This window comes from Haemaphysalis longicornis, unplaced genomic scaffold, assembly GCF_048455015.1.
Source record: "Haemaphysalis longicornis isolate Haplotype H1 unplaced genomic scaffold, Haemaphysalis longicornis Haplotype H1 scaffold_6, whole genome shotgun sequence".
Lineage (NCBI taxonomy): Eukaryota > Metazoa > Arthropoda > Arachnida > Ixodida > Ixodidae > Haemaphysalis > Haemaphysalis longicornis.
The window spans coordinates 42,416,442-42,427,506 of record NW_027526407.1 but is presented as its reverse complement, the minus strand read 5'-3'; positions in this window follow the sequence as shown (position 1 = coordinate 42,427,506).

Here is an 11,065-nt window from a genome sequence, read left to right as displayed (position 1 = left end):
TCTCCCCCCTGGTTTTAAGTCCATCGTTTTTGCGCTGTTGTCACAACATGAACCAACACCAATTCACCCAGTTGACAGTCCTGCAGTTTCGCTCTCCATGAGTCGGTCATGGACGGAGCGCGACATTGAGGCAAATCTTGAAAAATCCTTTTGTTTCTTCACTTTTTCTTGGGTGGATTTCACCAGAGAATTTCCGGTGATTCGTGAACTTCATTCAGTCGGTACAACGTTGCGCGGTCCAATCTGTATAAGTACACGAGATAAGAAACCTTTTGAAGAGCATAGCTGGTATTTATTTTGTTAGTTTTTTTCTTTTGAATCCTTCATCGACAGGGCCTTGAACGTCGCTTAATGATTGTTTTGTTCTGTTGAATGGCAGCACCGTCTTGCTGTGCGATAACGGCAGCTTCGTGAACCCTTACGTGTTATCAAACGTCGAGTAAAGCCCGGAAAATAATGTTTCTTCTCAAGCTGGTTTGACACCTTCAGATAGGGGACCACACTTTTATATTATAGTAGTGGTACTCAACGGGCTGTATAAACCGAAGCGGAATCGGTGTTTTCATTACTCTCGCGCTGTAAAATGTCATTGTCATGAACAAGAGACTCAACAAGACTAAATGAAGAGTCTATACAACTGCACAATACTGGACAAAGGGACCTAAATCGGGCTCGAAAAAGGAACTGTAGGAGAAAATAACGCGTTGTACTATATAAACGGTATAGAGCGCGTTAGCAAAGAAGTTTAAGAAGATAAGAGCAAAGCGATTTCATGAAATATAAGAAAAAGCGAGACGCTTGGCAACAGTGGGCGCTGAACGGCCTTCCAGACGGCGGCCCCCTCGAAGCGGAGGTCGTCGATGACCGCGGCATTTAATGGTCCCGGCGGTTGTCAATAAAGACATCCGACGCCGATAGCAGACGACCGGCCATGGCGGGAGAGCAAGCCGGAGAAATTCCCGGGAAACGGTGATCCCTCCGAGCCGCTTGCGTGCCTGGGAGCCCAAGTGTCGAGCCGCGCCAGCCAGACGTGCATGGGAGGTCGCTGGCTTGGTGGTGCGCTCTTCCGTTGGAATGCCAAGTACTCGTTCCGCGCTTTAGTGATGTGAAACGCGTGACCGACAAGCGGAGTTTGAAGTGTGGACCCTTCCTGACATTGCCACGAATGCAGGCAACCCGCAAATGGTTGGACGGAAGGACGGACGGACGGACGGACGGACGGACGGACGGACGGACGGACGGAGGGGAGGGTGGGTTGCTGCATGAATGGATGGATGGATGGATGGATGGATGGATGGATGGATGGATGGATGGATGGATGGATGGATGGATGGATGGATGATAGCGGTCTTCCCTTGGCTCGTGCCTGGCAGCAGATACCAATACAAAATTATTATTTAACCATTCACGTTCCTTGTTTTGCAAGAATGGGCCCTAATTTCTAAATCAGTGCTACTGATGGCTTCTCTAGGCCCGTTTTATTCCAGGTATTCGTTTTGCTAACTTCGGCTGCACTTCGTATAAATTCTTCCATGGTTTCACACCTGGGCAATCTCCCAACGGTACAAAGTATGTCGAATGGTTTTTGTTGATCTCCTGGAGGTTATAAGCGCTTCTACTCTTTTTTACGCTTGTCTTCATAATTTCATTGTTCACATCAGTGCGTTGTTTGTTGGGTGACCCTACAAATTTTGTTCGGCAGCAGGATCAAGTAGCTGCACTGCCTTTAACTTGCGTCATGATTGATGACGTCGCCGGTAGGGAATGCGTTCTCGCAGACGCAAGCAATCTAACTTTCAGTCACAGTATCAATGACGGCATCAGTTCCGCTTGTGACGTCACGACTACCGTTAGTGAACTATGTCAGTCCGTTCTCTCACACTCAACGACCCCTTCTCAAGCCGTAAACATTTCAGCATTCATGAGGTACCCTTGATAGCTTATTCTTTAGCGCAACCGTACGCAAAATTGTACCATGGTGGTTGCAGACGTACACGTGCACCCTTTGTCAAGGCCGTGGCGGCCGCTTTTCTGATGGAGGCGAAAAGCAAAAACTCCCGTGTGTACCAGATTGCGGCGCACGTTAAAGATCCTTAAGTGGTCCAGATTAATTTGGAGCCCTCCACTGTGGCACGCCTCAACGTCCGCGTTGCGTCGGCGCGTTAAACCCTACAATCAATCAACCAACACCCTTTGTCAAAATTTTCTAGGCCACACCTAAGCCTTCTCGACCACAAAGAATTAAAAAAAAAGCTTTACTTTTAAATGTGTCGGATATATTTATTGGCAGCAAGAAGGGTGTCTTCTCTAGCTTTCCGGCATAAAACATTTCAGCCTCCCTCGGGACGCAAGCTTTTACATTAAAATTTTTGCAGCCTGCGCGTTTCGGGCTTGGCCTAGAAAATTTTGACAAAGACTGTACAGGCAGGATATATAGACCACACTGCCATTTGCTCTCTTAGGCCATAGCTTTAAGTTGGCTTACTGCTCGTGTGAATTTACATTCTAAGGCCTTTGGGGGTACGTGGACTGTATACTCGGGAGGAATGGTAAGTTTTGTTCGTTTCAGGTCCGTTTGAAAGTGTCCACCTCAAGAGACCCGTCATTGGCTGAAAGCAGACGACTCGGATGTAGCGATAAACAAACAAAGCAGACTGTTGGACTGCATACGTCAGATGGCCCGCAACAGGAGCTAGGTCAAGATTTGAAACGAACGCCAAACGGGATTTCGTAACGGGCTCAACTCTGGACTCCGTCCCTGGACCGATGTTGTAGGTAATCGCAGAGCCACTTGAACATACGTCCTCGCAGCCCTACGAACGTCATCTCTCTTCGGATAGCTTCGTGTGCCACGCTGTCAAACGCTGCCTTGACGTCAAAAAAGACAGCTATGGTGATATTTCCAGCTGCTTTTTGTCGCGAGATATCCGCCACCAAGGAAAGTATGTTATCTGTACTGCTTCGCCCTCTCCTCAATCCAGGCATTTGCGATGGATAAACGCCTCGATTTTCAAGGTCCCAAGCAAGCCGTTCTAACACCATCTTCTGCATCACCTTGCCAACACAACTTAAAAGTACAATTGGCCGGTACGAATCTACACCATCGGTACGTCTATATGGTCACCAGTGATGGCGCGACGACCGAGCATCCTGACACACATGGAGTTCCTCAAGGCGGCGTCTTGAGTCCGACTCTTTTCAGCATATGCCTTATACACCTGCCAACGGTTCTTCCCCAAGGCGTCAATATTTCGCTGTACGCAGATGACATCTGCATCTGGGCCTCAGGCAAAAACCGCCGAAACATTCGCGCCGCCCTTCAGAGAGCGATCCGTGCGATGCGAAAGTACCTGAGATGCTGCGGGTTGATCTTTTCCCCTCAGAAGTGTGCAACGATTGCGTTCACACGGCGTGACGTTTCACGGTATACGCTCAGCGTAGAAGGTACGCAGATACCCTATGTCAAACACCACAAATTTCTCGGCGTCGCCTTTGACCACTCGATGTCTTGGACTCCCCATATTCGGCAGTTGAAAGAAACGCTTTTGTCTTTCGTGCGCATTTTGCGCATGCTGAGTGGAAAATCTTGGGTATGTTCCGTGTCCTCTCTTTTTAGACTCTATCAAGCACTCTTTCTCGTCCTTTTACGCTACAGCCTGCCGGCTCTGCATCAACTGTCTCCTACAAATTTGGTCATAGATTCAGTGCTGGCGAGAGCTCTATGCGTGTGCCTGGGTCTTCCCAAATGCACATCGACAATTGGAACATTGCGGGAAGCTCGGTGCCTCTCTGCGTCAGTGCTTCAACATCAAGAGTGCCTCCGAACGTCTACGCCATGTCACTCGGTGCCATGCGCATCATCTGGCAGCCATCACTGCATCGCATGTAAAAGACTTGCTTCTAGCAAATTTTCAGCGACCTGTCAAGCCAGCATTGCCACCGTGGATACTCGCACCATGGAATATAATAACAAAAATTCCCTGAATATGCAAAAAGTCGTCTATGCCCGCACCTGCACTGAAGTTTTTCACACTTGAATATATATTTACCGCGTACTCGGACCACACGCACGTTTATGCGGACGGCTCAGTGACCGCAGAATCATCTGCTATTGGCGTGTGGATTCCGTCGGTCCAGTGCACAATCAGGAAAAAACTGAACCCCAAAACATCATCCAACACAACTGAGCTAGCGGCTGTAAGGGCCGCCCTTCATTTCATTGGTGCACATCATGCTCGGTGATGGGTGATCTTCTTAGACTCATGGGGTGCTTTGCAGGCTCTAAGAAGGCTGTCCAACCACTGCAGTCAGCTTGTGTGTGAAATCAGTGAAATCCACACAGCGGTAGTGCGCGCGGGCCATAACATCGTGCTTCAATGGATTCGGCAATAGAAGGAAATATGATATCTGATGCAGCCGCCAGCGCTAGCCACTCTCTGCGTAAAACGACACAGCTTCCTTTCTTTCGAGAAAATGGTTGTGCCCTTATCTATCGAACTGGTTGTAGTGAGCAAATGTTGAAGCGGCAGCATCCTCACAGCAGATATCCACGTCTACATGGCATTGACCCTCTCTGTACATGTCGTGTTCCACCCGACCTAACCAAAGCGTCTGAAGGTGTACTGCATCGTTTGCGTCTCAATGTGGCTTACATCAGAACCTTCAAGTTCAGAATAGGGTGGAAGGATTCACCACTGTGCCCCACATATGCTGTGCGTGAGACTACCGAGCACTTGTGATGTATATGCCCGCGATTTTCCGTTGCGCGAGTAACAGCGGCTGGCTGCCTGTCTCGAGTACGACGTGGAGCAAGCCTTCAGTTGTGTCACTTTCTTAGACCCTGGGCCAACAACAATGACTCGTCTTTAGGGACAAAAATTCTGCGTTTTTTGCGAGATTCTGGACTAGGCAAAACTTTGTAATTCTTCCATGGTGCGCAAGGCTACATCTGTACGCGTTTGCGTCGTCGTGTACGCTTTGACTCATTTTTCTTATTAGGCGCACTGCGCTTCCTGGCCTCCATTCACTCTATTTTTTTCTTTTACTTAATTTTATTTTGGAGTTTTTTCTTGGATTTCATTGCGTGCTATTTTTTATTTAACTTTTGTTTTCTCTCTATTGCTGCTTTCCAGATCTCTCACATTCACTTCACTGCATTGTAATCACCCCCATCTGGCGTAGCAAGCACTGCCGCTAGCAGAGCTGAACTCTCCAGCCCACATTAAAGAGTTCCCTCCCTCTATCTCTATCTCTCTCTCTCTCTCTGTCTCTCTGTCTCTCTCTCTCTCCCCGTCCCTGGATAGAGTGACTCGCTGGAAAGCGCAACGTGGCACGTGGGTTCACCTTTTTTCCCACAAATGACGCGGACACGATCGTAACCGCGATGGGATCCCGACAGATTTGTCGTAATTCCTAATTTTCTGGCCACTTAAGCAACTGGAGCCTTGCTTTGTCTAAATCTTCATTGTACCAAGTTCGATATGGTTGAGGAGCCTGTCACCAGTCAGCAAGCGAAATGGTTGCTGCTGTGTTTTCGTTTATTCCATATCCTCAATTGGACACGGAGCAAGTTCGAGCTGTATCCATGAAGCTAGCTTAGCATCCCAGATACAGTCTAGCAAGGAACGGTAAGCAGGACCATGGAGCCACCGACGGTAACGAGTGTGTTGCCACAAATTTATGCCTGCCATCAGTCGAATCTGTGGTTCACTGGAAGTGTGAACCCTTTGGTTGCTCTTCAACGCGGATGAAATGGCTCATCACCGTGGTCGCATTATCAAGCTGCAGAACAGTTTCACAAAGTGTACTGTATCGAGAGGTCTTCGTGCCCCGTCCATGTCTTTCCGTTTCCTATGCCATGCAGAAGTGAAAGCACCTAGCGCCAGACACTGGTTCGCTTACAGCACTAGCGGCATTCTTTTGACAAACCGCTAAAGAGGAGGTGCCGTTAGAACTTCGTGGCTTTGAGATAGAGTTTCGAGTTTCTATTGTAAAGGCTAGCTGGGTTCCAACCTTGGCAATTCTAACTGTTTTCTTTCTGTAGTCGAGTGATTTTCTGTGTTGAAATGTTTTAAATCTACTCATTTTTTCGTTCAATAACAGTGGTTCGGTATGTTCTAGATTGCTTCAGGCGTAGTGCGTAGCTTATCACCGTCTTTAATTGATTCTTTGAGCCTGCGGGAATGGCCGCTTCTGTACGGTTGACGAAATGAAAAGTCGCCACCCGGACGCATCCGCCCATATGCCACCGGGGAGGGCACCTCGAACAGGTTCCTGGGTGTTTCAATGTTGGTCCCCAAGTTTGCAGGTAGCTGAAGGTGTGAGGGCCACACCTGGAAAGTAGCTTGTCCACCTTAGCAAGGTTCAGTAAAACGGAGGAATAATGGCATGTGTGTGCCGCCAGAGCAAAGGCTTCCGGGTTAAGAGAAGGGGTCACAGATCCTCACGAAGCGTACTTGGGAGGGTTGGCGTAAGAAAGGGCAAGCGGAAAATATGGTGGGCGAACTGGATCAAGAGGTTTGCACCATGCTTCTGCAACCAATGTACAGGAATCGTAAGCTGCCGTATTGTGGAGACTGCGTACCTGTTAGCAGATTCGAGACGTCTTTTTCACTTGCTTGAGGTGGTTCACAGCACTTAACGGATCCGTCCTATTGGCTTGTTTTTCTGTTCACGTCATATGTTGTTCATGTTGACGACTTTCCCCTTTTTACATTTGTTTGTGGTCAGTATATGACCCCATTGGCCTGTCAAAAAATGTTTTATGTTATCTCCCGACAAATTTGCTCTTGTTCACATGTAGTGCTCGTGTCAACAGTTTTGGTGTCCTTTTTTTATTCGTGGGCCAATACAAGGCCTGTGGTCTGTTCCTGGGTACGGTGGTAAACTCTAGATTTATTTATTCATCTATTCGTTGTCCACGTTAATCAATTTTCCTCCAAGTTTAACTTTCGCTGATAATTAGCCAGTATATATCCTCATGGATCTCTATGGCAATTTTTTTGCATTTTTTGTTACAGCTTGGTTCACATTTGATTGTATGTGCTGTACACACTTTCATATTAAGGGTTTTATTTGTGTGTGTTTTTGTTTTTTCATTCGTGCGCCGCTACAGACAGTGTCAGCTGCCTAAACACAGTAGTAGAAGCAATAACCTTATTTTTCCCTAAAGTTGTGGTGATAGCACAGTCTTCATGATTGATTGATTGATTCGAAACCTTTGGGTCGATACACACATATACTGTACAAGAAACATCAACATCATCTTTCCGATCCATATAAACACAAGCACTCCCGTATCAAGATGGCTTAATACACACCGGCTAAGGATCAACAAGACTGCTGATGTCTATCACATGGAAATGCAAGACTGCCTAAGTAACCGCGAATCCAGCCCGTGACCTCGCGCCGAGGCACCTAAGCCACACAGCCACCGCGGCGGACATTCCTCACGGCCAACTTGACCACCCGGCATCGGGCAGGTAAGCCGGTCAGTCCCGGCGGCGGCGGCTCGCCATACAAGACTCGTCCGCCCGAGGAGACGGTGCGAACGTTCGACGGCGGGCACCGATGCAGAGAGCCTCGGTCCGATAGCATCGCCATTCACGCGGGAGGTCCGAAAAAAAAGAAGGCCGCGGCAACGCACACACGCCGGGCTTCCTCCTGGGTCTTTCTTCTCCCCATCTCCTCCATTTCGACCGTTTATTTCGTTGCCACGTTTGCGAAAATTCGGTGCAGCGCCAAGGAATAGTAAGAGGAGGTCATGTCGCAAGGCCGTGCTGGGGTAACGATTTCGCTTTTTAACCGGTTCCAAATAAGACATGCTAAGTGTTGCAAGCTAATAACAAGAGTGTGGTGGAAAGAAGAAAATGTACGGGGAGGCTAGTAGAAGAAGAACGAAAACAACATGTACGCAAGATCGTAAAAGGGGGAATAAAATTGATTGATCGAAAAACATTTAGTGTGCATAAAAGTGGCCGGCTTTCCCAGTCCAGAAACCCACGAATGAGCGTTTCTATAGCGTCAATTTTTGAAGAGTCAATGCCTTTCCAAATCCTTCTAAAACAAAGAGAGAAGAGTAGAAGAGTAGTTGCAAGAAAAGAAGCATGGAACGCACGCTTCCGAAATCCTGGGGGCATAATCAGCGATCCATGGCGAAAACCCGTGCAAGCAAGAAGATAAGACCATATATTTTAAGAAAAGAAAAACTGCGCGTCAAAAACAAAACAATAAACAGGGGACAGGACGAGCCTTATTGTCTTGTCTTGAACGCTCAGCTTTTTCTTTTTTGAAATGCAGTACCAACTTGCCGAACAACACGCTGTACTAGGACCATATAGTTTCGCACACAGTAATAAATATGTGTTTCCATTCCTAAGCGCATGCGCAGATAAAGGTGGTGAAAAAGGTTCATTTAAACGATGCTCTTGTAGTCATGCGCTTTCGTGCACCACCCGGGGACTGCACAATCCTACTTTACATCTCAAATGAAGTAACGACGAATTACACTTATGGCTCCGCCTTCAAGCCAAGACTCTCTACAACACACCACACTTGCACAACTTTTCCCCAACTCTTCAACCCCTCACACGCCTTTTTTGTCCTTGGGTCAACACCGCACCTTCAACATTCCACCTCTCACGAATATTCCTTCCCCATCCCTTAACTAAACAGTGGGAAGACCTGCTGTCCAGCTCCAGTCATGCCGACCATGGAGAGAAAGAGAGAACAACTTTATTGTGTGCCCGGTGGGAAAAGGAAGAGGTTGGAGATCCTCCTCGGTCCTCTTCCCCCTTTTAGCTTCTGTTCTCCCGTGCTTGGACTAGAGATATGCCCAAGGAAGCCTGGAGAGCCAAGGAAGAGCTGTACAATAATCGTTTTCTCGCAATAGACGTTTACTGTATCTCAGTGCACATGGCTTCTTCAATTAAATCACTGAGGCAAATAAGCTCAAGCCTCGTACAAAAACCGGTATAAAAAGCCAAACTGACGAGAGTAGAATAGCTATAGCTTAATTAGGTAAGGTGAAAGTACCGTACGCAAAAACTTTTCAGTGCGATAGATGTTCTTTTTTCCAATAGCTGAAACACTCTGACTTACTGGACAGGCAGTTTTGAGGGTTTCGCCGCAACGTACCCTTGAAGCATGATCGGCGTTGCTCTCTTGCAGCAGATCCCTTCTGGCATGATCCGGCTACATCCCGTCGGGATCTCTCGCACTGTGGCCAGAGGGTGCCCAACTGGACCCAAACTTCCTTAAGAGTAACCAGCTGGCCAACTTAGCGCTTTGAAGTTAGGGGGCACAGACCACGTCAAGCCTGTCTGAATGGCTTTTTGTCTATGCTCCTGGGATTTGTACTCATGAATGTCAAAATAAAGCTTGATTGATTCTATGAAGATGTGAAACTGGCAATGGCTAAAGTAAAACAATTACACCATCTTCCCGTAGGGGAACGCTGAGTAGTATGCGAAGAAGCCATGGGGTCGATTCAAGTGCCCACTAGTTTTCAGTTCGTCATTTCCGTTGACGTTCAGCTTCGCGTGCCTTCGTTGTATCAGTAGCTTCTTGACGTAGTTTGAATGAGTGAAGGACATAAGGCGCGTTCGTAGCACATGCTCCTGTCTCGGCTTGTAGCGCAGTGGGAAGAGCGCCACGTACGTCCCGTTGCGTCATGGGATCAAAACCGGGCGCTGCCTAACTATTCCTTTTTTAGTGGAGTGCGCTGACGTCAGCCCAAATGCTGACGGGGCTGAAGAGACGCGCATGCGCAGTAGAGTGCGGACGGCGGACAACGACAACGACAACGAAGGAGGGAGGGAGGGACACAGCCCCGAGCATGAGATGCTTCGCATCTAAAACACGGTATACCGTATTTATGGGAGACTTCTAAAGAAGGCAAGAAGCAGGCTGGAGACAAGGCAGTTGGGAACTATGGTCTGGGTTGTAGAAATAACTGAGGGGCTTATTAGTAGAGTTCGCAGCACGGAATAATCTACGCATCATAAATACCTTTTTCCGCCTCTTGGGTACATGTTTGCAAAGGTTGTACTATCGTCTAAACGCTTAACTGGAACATCAAATCCGATTTTAGCGTAGAATATCTCAAAACTTTTGCCGCAAAACTGTTCAAACGTGTGTGGAAGACTTACGCGCCCCCTTAAACTTCAGTGAAATGCTGCAGTTGTGACTAACTTACCGCACGCCAATGCACGAGAAGACGATAAATGGGTAAAGCGTTGCGCCAGCTAAGACGGCCGACGACTGTAATGCAACTTGGCCCTAGAAGGCTTGTCGAGCACTGCTTCAGAAGAGCTTCTTCAATATGCTGATGGACGGGTTTGGCGCATACAGAAATACCATGGTGCCGCAGAGTTGCATATGCACTGTCACCCAACCCTGCGATAGGCACGGCAGCCCGTCGCTGCTCATCCAAGCTGGTTGTGCGCACGGATTCCTTGAACCACCCCAGAAAGACTGCAGGTTATCTGTGACGGGGCATGATACGGACACGCGCCTATCACGCGCTTGGATCGCCGTTGCTGCTTCTATATGCGGTGTTCGTTGGGTTAACCTTGGTCACCGTAGCCAGTGGTGATCAACCTTTATTCAGCCTGCATTTCTCCGCGTTAACGGGTACAAAGACAAGTCAGGGTGGACTTCCCGGTCCATTACCGTTCCTTATGGAATTATTATTGAGAATTATGTTAGATAATTATGCAAAGAATTCAGCTATTCCTTCGGCTATTATGCAAGGAATTCGGCTATTTGTATACGTTCAGCTATTGCTGAAAGAGCCTATACATCTTGGGGTTAATTGCAAGATTGGCTGTTGCTCTACCGCGTTTTAAAGATACAGACGCCCTCAACCGCATCTGTTCAGCCAGTAGCTTTTAGCAACGAATTACAGAATTGGCAGAGTCGCCCAAAAATGAAAGGTGATGGCATTCGAGCGAATGGCCTTCAGTGCAGGGTGCAAAGCGAACGGTGCATGCTTCGAGACATGCTCAAATTTATGTTAGTAGGACAAGCAACTTCGCGCCCTTTGCCCGGATTGCGCATGTCCACC